The sequence below is a fragment of the Mobula hypostoma genome, chromosome 7 (genome assembly GCF_963921235.1).
Source record: "Mobula hypostoma chromosome 7, sMobHyp1.1, whole genome shotgun sequence".
NCBI lineage: Eukaryota > Metazoa > Chordata > Chondrichthyes > Myliobatiformes > Myliobatidae > Mobula > Mobula hypostoma.
The window spans coordinates 127,641,649-127,662,003 of NC_086103.1; the positions used below are offsets into that span (position 1 = coordinate 127,641,649).

General features: G+C 39.7%; 1 protein-coding gene across 1 annotated transcript in view; it reads left to right on the forward strand.

The window, feature by feature from the left end:
- The first annotated feature begins 308 nt into the window (after window positions 1-308).
- Window positions 309-20,355, forward strand: part of tenm4 (teneurin transmembrane protein 4) — an 806,559-nt gene continuing 786,512 nt past the window's right edge. The window contains exon 1 of the mRNA XM_063053966.1: window positions 309-380. The gene's annotated coding sequence lies outside the window, so the exon portion shown is untranslated. The remainder of the gene's footprint in view (window positions 381-20,355) is intronic.

The window sequence follows — 20,355 nt, forward strand, 5'->3', positions numbered from 1 at the left end:
CATAGCGAAGGGAAGCACTGATTATAGTGTACACTCACATGCAGATAGAACACGAACTGCTGTTATGACATATAAAGGGCAGATTAAACCAATGGGAAAGAAAAGAATTAACATTTCACCCAGTTGGTGCATGTAGTGCTTATGCTCCCTCAATGCCAATTCTTTGTTTCTTTCTTCTTTAAGTGTTCAACAAGTTTTCATCTAAATATATATATATATTATATAATCCCATATTATGAGCGATACATATAATACATATTTAAATTGAAAAACATCCCTGGACATTCCACAGAGGAATGATGGCTTTTGCAGTCGCTGAGAACAGTTTTCCTTCATTGGCAACATGGTCAAAGCTTTAACAATCAGCAAACTATTGTAAGGTAGGTGGTAACACTGTCCTGATATGGTGTTTTGATAATATAACCATTTTGCTTTAGAGTTGGTGTCTGCTTTTGGGTTTCTGATTGTCAAGTGCAGAAATCAGAATGTTATGATTGTAACATTAATATTAATCCATTTAACCATTAATCATAATGTCTGCACCTGATAATTTGTCAGACAGTGAAAAAACAGATTCTGTTTACAGCAGTGTAACTTACCCATTCTAGGGGATTGTATTTCCTCAAAAGAAGTGCATACAAAATTATGTTGTGGGTATCTTACAAAGTCTAATTTTATCACAAAGAACAGAAAACTAGCTTGAAATATTCATAAAAATACAAAACTCCATTCACACTTCTTAACTAAGAAATCACTTATAAAGCACTCTTGAAAGTAACCCAGTTGGTGAGTCAAGATCTGTCAATATGATTGACAAATTAATATTTCAGTCCCTTCATCACACCTGATAGCAGTTCTACATATGAAGCATTAACTTGTCTACTCTCCACAGTTCCAATGACTTTCTGAGTGTTTTAGCATTTAACATTTTTGTTTGGATTCTCAGCATTCAAAGTGTTTTAATAATGTAGCTGAGAACTGTTTATCATGTCTCACAAGATACTGAAAAGCATCCTGACTTGCCTAGACTCACCCAGAAGATGTAAACATCATTCTTTACATTCCTAACAAATCTTGGTTCATATTATTATATTGGTGCATTGCTATTGCTGGTATCTTCAAGCCACCAAGTACAAGTACAAATTAGTGATGCCTCAGAAGAACCACTTCCAAATTAGTATACATATTTCAAAGTAAATGTATTATCAAAGTATGCATGTGTCACTGTATACAACCCTGATATTCATTTTCTTGTGGATATACTCAATAAATCCATAATAGAATAATCGTAATAGAATCAATGAAACACCACACCAATTTGGGCATTCAACCAGTGTTCAAAGGACAACAAACTGTGTAAATTTATATATATACAGACACACACACAATATATATGCAATAAATATCGAGAAAATGAGATGTAGAGCCCTTTAAAGTGAGTCCACAAGTTGTGGGGAAATTTCAATGATGTGGCACATGAAGTTGAGTGAAGTTATCCCCTTTGGTTCAAGAGTCTTATAGTTGAGGGGAAATAACTGCACCTGAGCCTGGTGGTGTGAGTTCTGAGGCTCCTGTACCTTCTTCCTGCAGAACCATTACAATTCAAATTAGGTCCTATCAACATCCCCTTGTTATTAGAGCCAGACGTTTGAAATGAATGATATGGGTGTTTCTTCAGCTCCTGTGAATTAGTTGATCATCTCAAAACTCACAACATTTTTTTGTTATTTGGATTACCTCTGTGTTATTGAGTGTAAGGGTCTGGATTCAATGATCTTTCACCCAATACAATCACGCAAGTTGCTTGAAATACTGTTTCTTCCATTTGTGTTATTTGTAACTTACAGTAAAGAAAGGCTTAGAAATTGAGCCACATAGATATATTTTTTACCATATGTTGAAAAAAGCAGCTTATTTCCAGAGTGGAATGTGATTGCAACTATTTCTGTCAAATCGCACCACTCTGGAAATCAAACTGGATACTTCACAAATCACTCATGCATCATTATTGCAGTTCCTGTATTGATCTCAGAATGACATTAATCTTCATGCATTGAGAATTACCTAGAACTTTAGATCATATTCTTGGCCCCTTCCAATAAATTATGTTGCTGCTGTTTCTGATTAGATAGGTCCCTTGAAATTTTTAGAACTTACTTGCTTTTCTTGGCTCTCCAGTCAAACTCTGCTCTTATCTATTCTAATCCATACTCACTGTGTTGAATTCCACACTCTCCAATAACTTCTCAATGCCTAAACCCTTCACTTTGGAGTACTGTTTAATCAGTTGTATCAATATGCTATTTGAAGTTTGCTGTTAAACTGGAGAGAGTACATAATTCAAAGAACCGTTACCTGGACTGGAGGGATTGAATTGTAAGGAGAGATTGGATAGGCTGGGGCTGGTTTCCTAGGAACAAACAAGGTTGACCTTATGAAGATTTATAAAATCATGAGGGTCAGAGATAAGGTGGATGATTGAGGGGTAAGTGAGTTTAAACTTCAAGGGAATAGTCTTAAGATGAAAGGTGACCCGAAGGGCAGATTTTTCACAAATGTACCGTATAAGGTGTAAGCCGCTCATCAAAGTGGTAGAGGCAGGCACAATTACATTTACAAAACACCTAGACAGATATATGGAAAGGAAAGTATTGTGGTCCAATCATAGATGAACAGGATTAGTGGAGATTTAGCTTCATGGACAGCCTAGCTGTGTGGAGCTGAAGAGTCTGTTTCTGCGTATAACTACGTGAATCTGTGAAATAAACCCAATGTCACTCCTCCACCTACCGTTCAACCTGGGCCCCCTATCTCATCTAAAAAGTACTTGTATATTGCATTGCCAGTCCTGACCAACTTTTAACCTTGTCTCTGTAATTGCAACAATGTTACATCCACAAATGTTAATCGACACTTACAGTGTTAAAATAAATGAAATTCATCGTGTCATTCCTTCCAGGTGCCTTGTCTATCTGTGCTCTGCCCTCTAGGTCAGTTCTGCTTTGGCTGTTCCTCATTCGTAATTCTACCCTATAGGAAGCAGCAGTAGCAAACCAAAGTAGTAGAAGAAGTCATTTGTTTTTTTGCAAATTTGTCATTATCAAAGTAAATGTGAGATTGTAAAATCTTTTGTAAATTTGTCTGCTATTTACTAAAAATATCTTGTCTGTGGCTGAAGCATTTTTACATCTTGCCAATTAATCTGAAGATATATTTTGCAGACTATTTGGAAGTTTCATATATGTACAGTGAATGGCTGATTCCAAAGATAGTTGTCTTATCATTTTTGTGATTAGCTACCTGTACACTGCATTTTACCAGTGAAAATCTGATCCATAACTTTTAAGGTAGCTTCAAATGAAATTCACTTGAGTACTAAAATGACAGGGAACACAAAATGTCACCTTAGTGCAAAACTGACAGTGAACCCAGACTCAGCTTATGCCATCCCAATGTTCCAAGAACCTTGGATTCCATATAATCATATCCTCGGTCCAAATCCTAAGCCTCTGTACCTCCCTCTGCAATGGGATCCTTGACTTCCTCACCAGGAGACCACAGTCTGGCCAGGTCAGAAATAACATTTCTTCCTCCCTGTCATTCAACACTGGTGCACCTTGGCCCATTACTCTACTCTCTCTCTACACTCACATTTGTGTGGTTCGGCTCAGCTTAAATGCCATATATAAATTCTTTTCACTAACCTTCATTAATAACCTTCAGAATGAGAGTGGAAGTAATGGATGTAAATGATAGGAAGTCATTTACCTTATATTTCTGCTTATATCTTCATTTAGCAGTGGAAAATATCTCCTACTCCAGCCGATGGAGCTGCTTATACCTTCATAGTAATCATAAAGATTTTGCCCCTGATCTTCACTTACACTGTATTACACAGGACTGCTTTCTACCATTTAGTACAGTACATGGTTTCTCAAATAGGCCTTTGTGCCTTTATGAGTTAAAGCAAAAGAATGTGCAAGACAAATATATAAAATGTAAGAAACCTGAAGGGAACACAAGAATATGAGGGAAAGGTAAGGCCAGCCAACCCAAACAACGTACTACTTTAGAACACAGAACAAGAACATGGAATCATACATTACAGGAACAGGCCAGTGGCCCATGATACTAGTTCGAGCTAATCTCATCCGCCTGCACACCTTTGCTAAACAAATGGTCTTGGAAATATGATGAAGTAGTGTGTGTTTTCTGCACACTGCAAAAGCATTGAGGAGGTGAACCCATCATAAATGGTGATCAGCTCCCCTTTCAGTGCACAGCATAGGACGTTGGATTATTTGCCTCGGTTCAAATAATGCAGGACAGACAACAATGATATCTGTTACAATCCACAGCTAAATTTGCATCACCGCATCTCAGCTACATGATTAGGAACATTGGACCAACCTCGAAGGAAACATGTACCTGCAACATTGTTTAGGAGGTTATTCCAGATCATAGAAGTGTATTCAGCTCCAATTCAGCGGTGAACTGATTTCCAGCATGTTGCAGGTGATGCCTCCCACAGTTTATAGGAGTACGGGAGTGGATGTGAAGGTCCTGCTGAGATCTTCAACCAACTTGTCTATGGCAACCACAACAACTGCCAATTTTGTTTATTTTTTGTTTTGGTTTTGTTTTAATATTGTCATAACTTGTCTGGCATAATGTTTATACAAGGCAAGTCATTACATAGAGCATCAAGCAAGAATAAAGTAAAACAGTAACAATTTAGAATAACATATAAAGGCTACCAAAAGAGTGTAGTGTAGGTATGCGATAAAGTGTTAGATCATAATGAGGGACATTGTGAGTCCATCTTATCATACAAGAAGTCCATTTGAGAGTTGGATCACAGAGGGATGGAAGCTGTCTTTAAGCCTGGTGGTATGTGCTTATAGGCTTTTGTAACTTCTGCCCAATAGGAGAGAGGAGAAGAGAGAACGTCTGGGGTGCATGGGGCCTTTGACTATGCTGGCTGCTTTACTGAGGCAGTGAGAAGTGCAGACAGAGGCTATAAAGATGATTCCTGTGATGTGTTGAGCTGTGTCCACAACCTTCTGCAGCTGCATCCAGACAGAATGTTTTCCATGGTGCATTGTATAAAAATTAGTAAGAGTCGGGGGGTGGGGGGGAACATGCTGAATTTCTTTAGTCTTCTGAGGAGGTTTTGTGGAGCTTCAGTGGAAGTTTAACCCCTCCTGTGACTATTCTAGCCCTATCCATAGTTGAAGAATTATTTAGGAGCACCAAGAAAAATACAACAACGTGTAAATTTACACCACACCTACTATTATGCTACTATTATATACTTAATATATGTAACTACACTTAAAGTCAGAAATCATGCAGCGTACACACATTGTGTCTTACACGCAATGCACACATGCAAATCACAGACCCCAATCCTTGAAGGGAAGTGAAATGGGTCCTCTGCAAAGGGACATCTTTAGGTACATTCTTATTTTCACTGTAAAATTGCTTTCACTCTTGGGATAGAATTATCAATTTATCCCTTTAAAAGGGAGGTTTGACTCAAATTATCATCTCAATAATCCCCATTCTTTTAATTTCCAACTTTATTCCCAGCCAAATGCTGATTCTACTCTTTCAAAAGGAGCTAACTGAGGAGATTGAGTCAAGCAGGGCCGCCTACCTCCATCTTGAATGAATTTTGCAGGAGCACCATTGACAGCATCCTGACAAGTTGCATCTCCATCTGCTGTGGGAGCAGAAGAGCATTGAACCAGAGGTCCCTACAAAGGACTGCGAGAACAGCTGAGAGGATCATAGGGGTCTCCCTACCATCTATCAGGGACTTATCAGGAGCACTGTGTATGCAGAGCCTTTAATATTATCAAGGATTCCACCCATCCATCCAGCCTCCTCTTTGACATCCTACCATCGGATGCAAAATATAAGAACGGTTAAGATTTAATTCTTACTTTCCTAAGTTAATGCGTGTCATATATGTGTTATGTGCTTTACACCCTGGTCTGGAGAAAGGTTGTCTTGTTTGGTGGTAAACATGTATATGGTTAAATGACAATAAACTCGACTTGACTTGAAGTGAGACAGTATCAATTATTTCATCTGAAGATTTTTTCCTGCATATCTATTGTTTATGAAGAAGAATGTTATCTTAAATCAAGCATTACTCAAAGTCACTTTATTTATAATGTTTTCCTTCAAATGTGTTCCAACCATTACATCATGTGTGCTTCCCAGTTACTTTGTACTCACTCACTTTCTTCCCTTTAGTCAAATGGAGAGGTAAAACCCATCTTGCAAATTAGAAATATAAGGAGGTCAAACAGTCTTAACTCTCTTTGAAGGAGACTAAAACAGAGAATTTTATCTTTGACTCTTCATGATTACTGAACAGTCCTGAATGTACAGTCACACAAAAAGTGCTGGAGGAACTCTGCATGACAGGCAGCATCTGTGGAGACAGGCATCCTCTCTAAGATTTCCGGCATCTGCAGAATCTTTTGTGCTTATGAATAGGCAGTCTTGGTTTAATTATCTACATATCTTCGTTTTGCAAAGGAGCTGCATTTACGGACATGAGTGAAAGTGGGAAACAACATTCTAGCATGCTTTTTAGGGTTTGCAACCAAAGGCAAATTTACCTCTATCTCTTCATTTTCGTAGAATATTGAACACGGTGCACAATAATCCTGAGAGTGACACACCAGTGATCTGCTCAATAGCAAAGGAGCAACTTTTGATTTTGCAATGAATGCCATTGAAATGTAGCTTTAATTAGCCTTGATTGTAATTGAGTTGTATTGGCAGGGAAGTTACAGTAGATAATCAATGTAACACCCAATTTCTTTGTCCTTTTTACCCTTTCATCACTTTAAAGTATATGATATGAAGGATCCAATGTGAGTACTCCACCATACACGTACTCTGGAGCAGATGTGATATTCTTTCACAGAACTGCTTAGCTGATGAAAACATTTTGAATTTTATTGGTTCCATTATACTTATGAAGTGACAAGCTAAATAATGAGTCAGTATCAGAAACAGGTTTATTATCACTGATGTATGCAACGTTTTTTTGTGTTTTATGTCAGCAGTACAGTGCAATACACAAAATATACTATCGATTACAATAAAAAATATAAAATTAACTAAGTAGTGCAAAAAGAGAGAAGAATAGTGAGATAGTATTCATGTGTTCAATGTCCATTCAGAAATCTTACTGTGGAGGGAAAGAAGCTACTCCTAAAGTATTGAGTGCTTCTCTTCAGGTTCCTGTACCCACTCCCTAATGGCTGTAATTGAAGTGCACATGTCTTCATTGGTGGAGGCCCTTAGTAATGGGTGCCGCCTTTTTGAGGAATTGACTTTTGAAGTTGTCTTTGGTAGTGAAGACAACCCATGCTGGAGCTGGTTGAGTTTAGAACCTTCTGCAGATATTTTCGATCCTGTGCAATGATCACACCATACCAGATGGAGAAACAGACTCCCCTATGCTGTGCTGCATCTCCTCAATGCCTAATGAAATATTGCCTCTGGTATGCCTTCTTTGTAATTGCATCAATATGTTGGACCCAATTTAAACAATTCTCACAATAGTGGAACCCTATTAAAGGAAATAGTGGAACCCCGTAAAAGGAACTTGTAAACAAAAGAGAGATTCAATTAAAATGATTGCATTTCGCTTTTGCTTCAGAAGGTTCTGGGTTCAAATTCCATCCGATGATCATATTTCTACAAAGTAACTGTATTATGTTACATGGACTGGAGTGCCACAAGTTGTGTCCAAATCATCTGATCTAATTGAATGGAAGAATAAACTCACAAAACCTCCTCTAACTCTTCTGTTCCTATTACACAAACAGGCACAATGGCAAACTGAATAAATGCTTGTGTATTTCTGAGGAGCTATTAATTCAGAGGCTTGCCTATCTATCAACAGATCATAACAATACGATAGCACTAATCTGGGAAGATACGCAGAGTTCTCTTGGTATCATAACCAGCATTAATTTTAAACCAATACCACAAAATCAAATTAACAGATCATCACATATATTTTACTGGGATTTTGCATTTACACATTGCCTGTCCATGTTAGCTATATCAATCGTTTATTTTTTATTTGCTTTGTAATATTCCGGTAATGTGAGTTGTGCTTCCATCCTGATTGGAGACAGCCAATGTCAATTCCTAAAAGAGTGGATTTTTTCCAGTTACCTTGTAGAGCTTTTTCTTCATTTGTTATTCCCTTCTACCTACATGACTGAGGTCAGCATGTGTTTGATCCTCTCCAGTCAGAGCCCAGGCTGAGCTTGACCCAGATACGAGTATTAGTTTTGCCTGAGGCAGAATACATTTTTAACCTCTCCGGGGACAACCTGTTCTGGTCTTTTACCTTTGGTAGTGCAATATATTTGTCACAGTGATGAAGTAGAAAACGTTATGTTTGGTTTCATATATTTCAAAGCCAGCTTGCTTACTTCTTGACTGGATATTTTTCTATATACATTTCCCACATTCTCCAATGCAATTTTCATCTCTATCTGAGCATTTAGAATATGGGTACACAACATTTTTTATGCCATGAGCCTCTACCATTAACTGAGAGGCCCATGGACCCCAGGTTAGGAACCTTTGCTTTAGACTATACTACAACATTTCTCCTTGCCTTCCTGGGACATTTTATATTCCTTTTGATTCTTTGGGTCCTTGGGCGCTTTGATCCTCTTTGACATGGTCAAAAGCACCCAGCGTTTATCTTCCATTATCCACCTTAAACAACTGTCCCAGTGTTGCCTATCGAGTTATGGTAAATATGTTTCTAAGACAGGCTTCCTATCCCAGAAGCTCACAAGGCCCACTCTCCTAGTTCAATACATGCATCGCTTTTGAGCCAGCAACAGTTAGAAATGGATATGCACCCAGCATTAGAAATAAAGTGGATGACCTTGTTGTACAGCTACAGGTTCAAAGATATGACATTGCAGACATCCCACCTCTCCCGGAAGTTCCGGGAGTCTCCCGCATATGAATAGTTGCTCCCTGATGCCCGCAAATTATATACAATATCACAGAAATCAATTTTTTTGAGAGCGAGCGAGCGAGAGAAAGCAAGCGAGAGCGCGAGAGCGAGAGAGCGACCACGAGAGAGAGAGAGAGCGAGAGCACGCCATGACAGAGTGTTCCAAAATAAAAAGAAAATATAAAACATACATCACCCCAGACTACCCTAAAGTGTACCTCTGCCTAATAGGGGTCAAAAATAATAACAGTGTTGCTCACTGCACTGTTTGCAACAGTGACTTTTCTATTGCCCATGGTGGGTTAAGACTGTAAAAGACATGTTGAGGTGAGACTAACAGGTGTCATTCGTTCATTAGCATAGCTAACGTTATTTAAACTAGCTGGCCAGCTGCTAAGGAGCTACTCTATTGCAGACATCCCACCTCTCCCGGAAGTCTCCGCAAATTGATGATGCTACCTCCCTGAAATGAGTTTTTGCAGGGCGAGATGTCTGACGTTGTGGCCATCGCCGAGTCATGGCTAAATGATGGATGTGATTGGGAGCTGAATGTCCAAGGGTACACTGTGTACAGGAAAGATAGGAAGGTATGTAAAGGGGGTGGCGTGGCCCTGATGGTAAACAAAGATATCAAATCACTAGAAAGAACGGACATAGGATCAGAAGAAGTAGAATCCTTATGGGTTGAGTTAAGAAATGGCAAGGGTAAAAAGACACTAATAGCAGTTATATACAGGCCTTCAAACAGCAGCCGGGATGTGGAATGCAAGTTACAGCGGTAATTAGAAAAAGTGTGCCAAAAGGAAAATGTCAAGATAATTATGGGGGATTTTAATATGAAAGTGGATTGGGAAAGTCAGGAAGGTACTGGATCTCAGAAGAGGGAGTTTGTAGAATGCCTACAGGATGGCTTTTTGGAGCAGCTTGTCCAGAAGCCCACCAGGGGACCGGCTGTTTTGGATTGGGTGCTGTGTAACGAACCTGAGGCGATTAGGGAGCTGGAGGTAATGAAACCCCTTGGAAGTAGTGATCATAATATGATTGAGTTCAGTTTCAAATTTGAAAAGGAGAAGCTGGTATCAGGTGTATCAATATTTCAATGGAACAAAGGAAATTACAGTGGTATGAGAGAGGAACTGGCCCAAGTCAATTGGAAAAGTAAGCTAGAGGGTGGGATGGTAGAGCAGAATTGGATGAAATTCCTACAAGAAATAAGGAAAGTGCAGGAAAAATATATTCCAAGAAAAACGAAAATCATGAGTGGAAAAATGGCACAAATATGGAAAACGAGAGAGGCTCAGGCTAAACTAAAAGCAAAAGAGACAGCGTACAAGGAAACAAAAATTAGTGGGAAAACTGAGGACTGGACGACTTTTAAAAACTTACAGAAGGAAACTAGGAAAGTCATTAGGAAAGAAAAAATGAATTACGAAAGGAAGTTGGCAATTAACAAGAGTTTTTTTAAAATATATGAAGAGTAAAAGAGTGACACGGGTAGATATAGGACCGATTGTAAATGATGCTGGAGAAAATATAACGGATAACAAAGAGATGGCAGAGGAACTAAATGAGTATTTTGCAACAGTCTTCACAGTGGAAGACATTAGCAACACATTTGATAGCCAGAGGTCTCAGGGAATAGAATTAGGTACAGTCAAGATTACTAGAGAGAAAGTGCTTGGGAAGCTAAGTGGACTAAGAATAGATAAGTCTCCCAGACCGGATGAGGTGCACCCACAGGTTCTGAAGGAGGTGGCTTTGGAGATTGTGGAAGCATTGGAAATGATCTTCCAGGAATCAATAGACTCTGGCATGGTTCCGGAGGACTGGAAGGTCGCAAATGTAGTTCCGCTGTTTAGGAAAGGAAGGAAGCAGCAAAAAGAAAATTACAGACCTATTAGTCTGACATCGGTAGTTGGAAAAGTTATTGGAGTCGGTCCTCAAGGACGAGGTTATGAAATACCTCGAGGTGCATGACTAGATAGGCCCAAGCCAACATGGTTTCATGAAGGGAAGATCCTGCCTCACCAACCTATTGGAATTTTTTGAGGTAATCTCATATAAGATTGACAAGGGAGAGGCTGTGGATGTTGTGTATTTGGATTTTCAAAAGGCCTTCGATATGGTGCCGCATATGAGGTTGCTTAATAAGATGAGAGCCCATGGAATTATAGGAAAGATATTGAAATGGGTGGAGCATTGGCTGATAGGCAGAAAGCAAAGGGTAGGAATAAAGGGATCCTATTCTGATTGGTTGTCAGTTACTAGTGGTGTTCCACAGGAGTCGGTGTTGGGGCCGCTTCTTTTTACGATGTATATCGATGATTTGGATTATGGATTAAATGGTTTTGTGGCTAAGTTTGCGGATGATACCAAGATAGGTGGAGGAGCAGGAAGTGTTGAGGAAACGGAAAGGTTGCAGAGAGACTTAGTCAGTTTAGGAGAGTGGGCAAAGAAATGATAGATGAGGTACAATGTTGAGAATTGTACGGTTGTACATTTTGGAAGAAGAAATAATCGGGCAGATTATTATTTGGATGGGGAGAAAATTCAAAAATCGGAAGTGCAAAGGGACTTGGGGGTCCTCATGCAGGATGCCCTAAAGGTTAACCACCATGTTGGATCGGCAGCAAGGAAAGCGAATGCTATGTTGGCATTCATTTCAAGAGGAATACAATAGTGTATAAGAGTAAGGAGGTGTTGATGAGGCTCTATGGGGCACTGGTGAGACCTCATTTGGAATACTGTGTGCAGTTTTGGGTCCCCTATCTTAGAAGGGATGTTCTGATATTGGAGAGAGTTCAGAGAAGATTTACGAGGATGATTCCTGGAATGCAGGGGCTAACATATGAGGAGTGTTTGTCGGCTCTTGGACAGTATTCATTAGAGTATAGAAGAATGAGAGGGGATCTCATAGAAACATTTCAAATATTGAAAGGCTTGGACAGAGTAGATGTGGAAAGGCTGTTTCCCTTGGTGGGTGAGTCCAGGACAAGAGGCCACAGTCTTAGAATTTGAGGGTACCCATTTAAGACAGAAATGAGGAGGATTTTTTTTTTAGCCAGAGCGTCATGGATTTGTGGAATTCGTTGCCACATACAGCTGTGGAGGCCTGATCATTGAGGGTGTTTAAGGAGGAGATTGATAGGTATCTAATTAGTCAGGGTATCAAGGGATATGGGGAAAAAGCTGGAAATTGGAACTAGATGGGAGAATAGTGGAGTGGCGGAGCAGACTCAATGGGCTGAATGGCCTACTTCTGCTCCTTTGTCTCGTGAACTTGTGATCCACACATAAGCTGGTGGAGTGCAGTATCATTACCTTACCGCTCCTCTTGATCAAGCCATTGGCACTGTCCTATTTTATTTCTAGTTTGAAGAATGAAGGCATGAACATCAGCCATGACCTTAACACTGACTCCATTTATTTCTCAGTCAAACAGTCCACAACCATCGTGCCTGAGATAATCCCAAATCTGACCATCTGACAATATATACTCATTAAGACACAGACTTCCACCTCCATATCAACAGTTGCTGCTGTGCCTCACAGTATAAGATCCACCTTATACTGAGGTCATCATTTCTGGATTTTATTGTCTCTATGTGGTTATTCCATTGTTCTTTTGATTGTCTTTCCATCCGCAATATTATGTAAACTTCCACTCTCATGAAACCAGTTGTCTTCTGGTGGCCAGAGTTTCCAATTTCAAGTTCTCATTCTCTGGTTTGAATTATTTCTTCAAAGTTCAAAGTTAAAAGCAAACGTATGTTACCCGTATACTACCTGGAGATTCATTTTCTTGCAGGCATTCACAGCAGAACATTCAAATACAATGAATCAATTAAAAAATCTACACACAAAGTCTGATAAACAACCAGAATGCAAAATAAGATAGACTATGCAAATAAAAAATAAATAAATAATACTGAGAATAAATAATACTTGGTCTCAAGACTACGTTTTCCAGTTGAACAATAATGTAAATAGTGGTCCAAAGTGTTCTGGTGTAATGAGGGAAAGGTCAAACTAATTTTAACAGTTTAGGGAAGTGGTTTGGGCGTACTGGAAATGGGTGTAGATGAGGTTAGAGCTTAAAGCATCCTCAATGATTTAGAGCTAACCCACCCCCAACAAGAGCTTAAAGCACCCTCAGTGATTTAGAGCTAACCCACCCCCCACCCCCCTGTGTGTGCAGCTGGCAGAGCAAAGCTGTGAACACCATCGTCCCTTTAGTGTTCCACTCTGAGCATTAAAATAACATCTTCATCTTCTAGATTCTTTCCCTTCTGATCCATTCTATAAACTTCTAAATTGTATTTTCTCTGGCTGTGGGGAAACCTGATAGAAGTTTAAAAACAGAGTAGACAGCTGGCATCTTTTTCCCAGGTTGAAAGGTTTAATACAGAAGGGCATGCATTTAAGTTGAGAGAAGGATAAGTCCAAAGGAGGTGTGTCAGGCAATTATTTTACACAGAGAGTGGTGGATGCTGGAACACGCTGTCAGGGTTGGTAGTGGAGACAAATGTCATAAGACTATAAGACACAGGAGCAGAATTATACCATTTGGCCCATTGAGTCTGCTCCTCCATTTCATCATGTCTGATCCATTTTTCCTCCCAGCCCCAATCTCCTGCCTTCTCTCCATATTGCTTCATGCCCTGACCAAGCAAGAATCTATCTATCTCTGCCTTAAATATACATACGGAGTTTGCCTCCATAGCTGCCTGTGGCAAAGAATTCCACAGATTCTAGCTGAAGAAATTCCTCCTCATCTCCATTCTAAAAGGATGCCCCTCTATTCTGAGGCTGTGTGCTCTGTCTTAGGTTCTCCCACCATAGGAAACATCCTCTCCACATACACTCTAATAAGGCCTTTCACCAATTTGATGGGTTTCAATGAGGTCACCACTCAGTCTTCTGAATTCCAGTGAATATGATAGAGGTATTTAAGGGGCTTTTAGAGAGCCACATGAATGTGCGGTGAATGGAGAGATATGAACTAATTTAGGCAGAAGGGACTAATTTAGTTCAGCATTTAAATACTAGTTTTGAAATGCAGTTTGGTAGTTTATAGAATGAATAAGAAGATAAAGAATGCCAGAAGATGAAGATGCTATCTTAATGCTTAGAGTGGAGCACTGAAGGGATATTTTTGCCTACAGCTTTGCTGCCCACATGCACACACCAGGAGAGAAGCTTTTTCAGATTGGGTTAGCTCTAAATTACTAAATGTGCTTTAAGCAGCAACCTCATCTGCACCCATTTCCAGCAGGTCAAAACACCTCCAAAAGGCTGTAAAGATGAGTTTGGAATCAGGGTAGAAACAGTTTAATCCTCTCTTCACCTTATCCCAAACAACCCTCCCCTCCTTAGCCCCATCTCCTCACAAATACAAAATAGAAGGAGGGCTTTCATTAGTTTACACTGTTGTTGATACAAACCTGTCTTACTGATCCTCAGCTATGTTTCCTTATGTAACACCCCCAGTGCGATTAATGGGTATAAGCAGCAATGTTATTTTCAGTCAAGGGCGGTGACAAATCAGCATATAGGAGCCTGACAACCTCTCCTTCAGCATCAGCATAACCAAAGAGGTGAGTATCAACTTTAGGAGGAAGAAGCTGGAGGTCTATGAACCAGTCCTCAGTAGGGTATTGGAGGATTGGAGGTGAAGAGGATCAGTAACTTTAAATTCCTTGTTGTTAACATATCATAGGATCTGTCCTCGGACCATCATGTAAGTGCCATCACAAAACAATGATAGGACTTCAACTTTCTTACAAGTTTGCACAGATTTGGTATGTCACCAAAAACTTTGACAGACTTCTATAGATGTACAGTAAGGAGTATCAAAACTGGTTGCATCAAGGCCTGGTATGGAAACACCAATGCCTAGTAACGGAAAAATCTATAAAAAGTGATGGATACAGCCCAGCCGATCACATGCAAAGCCCTTCCACCATTGAATACATTCACATGTAACACTGCCAGAAGATACCAGAATCAATTTGCAAAGACCCCCACCATACAGGCCATAGCCTCTCCTCGCTACTACCATAAGGAAGGAGGTGCATAAGCCTTAGGTCCCATACCACCAGGTTCAGGAACAGTTATTGCCCCACAACCATCAGGCTCTTGAACCAGTGAGGATGATTTCACTCCCTACAACTCTGAATTGATTCTACAACCTATAGACTTGCTTTCAGGGACACAACTTTAAGTTTTCAGTATTATTTTTCTATTTGCACAAATTGTCTTTTGCACAGTAGTTGTTGTCAGTCATTAAGTATAGAATTTTGTAAATCTGTTGTATTTATTTTTCCTTTAAATTTCTGCAAGAAAATGAATTTCAAGGTAGTATATGAAAACATATACTGTATGTATTTTGATTATAAATTTAATTTGAACTTTGAATGTATTCACATCACTCTATCACAGGAGTTACTGAAAATTACATGACGTAAGATAACTATTTTCTATTAATCACATAATTTGAATGACTTTGCCTTTTGTATCATACTCTGGTGAAAACTGGCACAGAAAAAGGTTTTAGAACAATTCTGCTGGGACCCATTTTGATACCACAGCAAGCATTTATAGCTTGTAATAAGACCATGAGACCATAAGACATAGGAGCAGAATTAGGCTATCTGGCCCATCAAGTAAGTCTGCTCCACCATTCAATTATGGCTGATCCACTTTTTTTCTGTCTCCTCCTCAACCCCAGTTGCCAGCCTTCTCCCAAGCTCCACAGCTGCATGTGGCAACAAATTCCACAAACTCACCACCCTTTGGCTCAAGAAATTTCTCCACATCACTGTTTTGAAAGGGCGCTGCTCTATCCTGAGACTATGCCCTTTTGCCCTAGCCCCTCTCACCATGGGAAACATCCTTTCCACATCTACTCTGTCTAGACCTGTCAACATTCAAAATGTTTCAATGAGATCCCCCCTCATCCTTCTGAATTCCAGCAAGTACAGACCCAGAGCCATCAAACGTTCCTCGTATGATAACACTTTCATTCCTGGAATCATCCTTGCGAACCACCTCTGGACCCTCTTCACTGCCAGCACATCTTTTCTAAGATAAGGGACCTAAAACTGTTCACAATACTCAAGGTGAGGCCTTATAGAGCCTCAACATGAAATGAATGCTAACATCACAGTTTCCTTCCTCCCCTAGTTGGTGGGGGGGGGGGTCCTCAGGAACAATTTGTGATGACCATGAGATTATAATGATGAGATTTGACTTTAATGTTACTTGAATTTTACGCTTAGACTTGATTGCAACCATTTCTTGCATCATTCTAGATCTTCAACCTAACTCTTGTCAAATTTCATACTATTATATCTGGCGTGTTTTCCAGTGTGCTCCTTGAACCTTGCTCTTGTATTCTAGACCTTTTGAATTTAATGCTAATATAGCATTTGCCTTCCTTACCACCAGCTCAACCTGCAAGTAAACCTTCAGGGTGTTCTACACAGGGATTCCCAAGTCCCTCTGCATCTCAGATTCCTGGATTTTCTCTCCGTTTAGAAAATAGTCTGCACATTTATTTCTACCACCAAAGTGTATGACCATGCATTTTCCAACATTCTATTTCATTTGCCACTTTCATTCCCATTCTCCTAATCTGTCTAAGTCCTTCTGCATCCCACCTGTTTCCTCAACACTACCTGCCCCTCCACCAATCTTCGTATCATCTGCAAACTTGGCAACAAAGCCATCTATTCCGTCATCTAAATCATTTATATACAGCATAAAAAGAAGTGGTCCCAACACTGACCCCTGTAGTATACCAGTCAATAACATTATCAATAATGTTATATTGAACGTCCATGAAGCCTTCATTTTCCAGATGATGTTTGAAAAAGAAAATCTGATATGGTGTCTAATGGCAACTGACCCAGCCCGAATCCTTTGTATTTCTGTACCCCCACCAAGCAGTATTACCTTCCCAGAGCAGATTAGGCAGGGGTCAGTCTAACAGTCATCAGTACTTGTCATTGTAAAAACTCGTAACAGTATCTGGATTGGTGATCTTGGCATGAGCGCTCATATTTGTATCTCTGACAACATAGGTGATGATTATGATGTGACTATGGAGAAAAATTCTGTTGGAATTATTTTCCATTCACTCTCCTTGCCAATGAAATCTTGCCTGAGGATTGAGTCTGTTCTTATCCTGAATTAAGATTGCTCAAGGTGATCAGTACGTCTCCCTCAGGCCAGACTTTTCAGGCAGATTATCCTTCTTGTTTTCCTGCTTCAGTTCAAAACCAAATGGATCGGTAAGAGTATATGCAAATTACACCACTGAGTTTTAGAGCAACAATGAAGGTCCTCCATCTCTGTCTGTCCTTGACAATTTGGTCTTGGCGGTGTTCAGGACTTCCTTCATCATGCCAGTTGCTTCCTCGTGGTTTTCACTACTGTCAGCCATGCAAGTCCTGAGCGGAGACTCAGGAATACTGTTGCACACAGATATGGAAGGATTCTTCATTGCTGTTTCAGTAAATATTTTTCTTTGACCAGCAGGGTTCTTACACCAGAGATGAACCCCCAAACATGGAGGATTGGTGGACCACTCTCAGTCTGACCTCTACAAAAACTAAGTTTGGCATGGTTGACCCTAACAAGAGCCAAAGCACAAGGCCCTGACTCCAGCCATATAGCCTCCAAACCCTATGACAAGGTTGTGGTCTTTTTGGAGGATATACAAAGAAAGTAGATTATATTTTACCAGCCAAAGACAGCAAAATATATATGGAAGCATTATCCGTAGAATTTGACTGTTTCTAAGCAGACCAGGGTCTACAAAATAAAATGTCAGAGATGAGATGGGGCAATTATGAATGGCTAAAAAAGGGGAATTTCATTCCAACAATTCGGAATGCCTTCAATGTATGATGTAACCTAAGTCTGTCTTGAACCAAATGTGATTAATAATATGGACGCCCTATAAATTAATTTAAAGTAGTTTTAGCTTTAGTTTGAATTCTCTTGAAAGTAAATGCTGCTGGTGAATTGGGGTGAGCAGCGTACTAATTAACATGAATAAGTTACTGACACTTTTGTGATGACTATTTGAAATCAACATTAACAGTAATGGACTGTAATTACATTTTCCACAAATCCACTTACCAGGTAATAGAAAGCAGCATTAAGACTAGTTTCACTTCTATGCTATTTTTCAGCCAGTCTATTGTAAATTAGTAACCTTTTTACAACCTCACATTGGAACCCATGTGAGATAGCACTTAGGATGTTCTGAAGAGGACTGCATACTCAAAAAAGTAAACCAATGGTCTTTATAAAATCCAGAAGATTTATTATACTTATTCGAAAGTCTAGCACTTTTTTTACTTTTCATTATTTGTCACTAGCATTGCAAAGATTATTGTCTACTTACATTTATCCTTGGCTGTCCTCTGAAAGGTTGAACATAGTACATATATAGTCAAATGACAATATGTTAAAACTATTGTAGCACTGGCATAAGGATTTATGGCAACTGCTTTGTACTTCAAACTGGTTTGCTAAGATGTTTTTCCTCTCAACTGGTCACTGATTGAACTTTAATCCATTTCTATCCTGACCTCTTGGTTTTGGGCTCACAGCCAGTCTGTGATGTATACTAGGATGATTCTAAGCAGAATGGAGAAACAGAGGGATATTAGGATCCAAGTCCCTAGATCACTCAAAGTTCTCACGCGTTGATAGGATGGTTAAGAAGGCATGTGGTGTGCTGGCCTTCATTAGTCAGGGCATTGAGTTCCAGAACTACAAGGTAACGTTGCTAAACTCTGGTTAGACCACACTTGGAGTATTGCGTTCAGTCCTAGTCACCTCATTATAGGAAGGATATGGAAAATTTAGAGATGTGCAGAGATTTACCCAGATTAGAGAACATGTCTTATGAGGAAAGGTTGAGCAAGCTAGGGCTTTTTCTTTTTGAGTGAAGGAGTCCGACTGGACAGTCAGCACCTTTTCTCCCCAGTAACAAAGGCAAATACCAGAAGACACCCATTTAAGGTGAGTTGGAGAAAGCATAGGGCAGATACAAATGTAGGTTTTATTACACATTGAGTAGTGGGTATCTGTTACCTGGAACACACAGCAGGGAGTGGTACTAGAACCTAATACTGTACGACAGGAACATTTAAGAGATGCTTAAATAAGCAGATGGATGTAAGAAAAATGGAGCATTTGGGGCTATGTAGGAGTGAAAGGTTAGATTGATCATGGAGTAGGTTTACATTGGTCAACACAACAGTTCTGCGCTGTACTGTTCCATGTTCAATGATATGAAGATGGAATTGAACAGAACAATTACGCAGGCAGGTGTCTTTGGTTAGCTATACACACTGAACTTTATCTTTGCCTGTTTTGCTTTAAGCAAGACAGCCCTTGCAGAAACTCATCTCATTGATAGTCTTGGCTCCCAGCCGGGCAGAAATATAGTTGGAGGTTGTTGGTGTAGGAGGCAAAAGTGGGTGGAAGTTATAAAGAACAGATGGCCAAGAGGCCCTGCAATTTCCCTTATGAGAGCATAATGGCAGGAACATCAAACTCAGGAGACAAAGATTCTAACTCTAACCCGAGTCTGGAGGATCTTTGGATGAAATGGAGACTGGGAATTCTGATAACCATTGGAGAAATGTGAGAATGGTAGGTGAAGGGTAAATACTTCTACTACATCTACCCCAGAAGCAGCACTGCAAAAGATGACAATTCCAAAAATCTGTCCTTACTTCCCTTTGTCTTCCATATTTCTGGGGAAGTCAGCCCAGCAATTCAACTGGTATTTCTATGAGCAGCCTCATAATACAACTTAATATTCAAAATTAATATTTAATAATTAAATGGACCCACACCTCCTGGAAGTGGGTGGGCTAATTGACTTTTGCCATGCCTGGTTCCTCTCAAAGTGGGTGGGTTGAAGCTAGGCTGGGTATCTGTGTGATATCTCATTATATACATCTCATTCAGATTTGCTAGTTCAAATTAACCAATAAAAATTTAGTTGAAGTAATACCATTATATCTGGATTCCAAACCTTTCTGAGATATATAGATATATAACTCAGTGGCCATTTTGTTAGGTACTCCTGTGCACCTGCTCGTTAATGCAAATAACTAATCAGTCAATCATGTGGCAGCAACACAATGCATAAAAGCAGGTAGACATGATCAAGAAATTTAGTTGTTACTCATACCAAACGTCAGAATGGAGAAGAAATGTGAACTAAGTGACTTTAACCGTAGAGTGATTGTTGGTGCCAGACGGGGTGGTTGAGTATCTCAGAAACTGCTGATCTTCAGGGATTTTCGCGC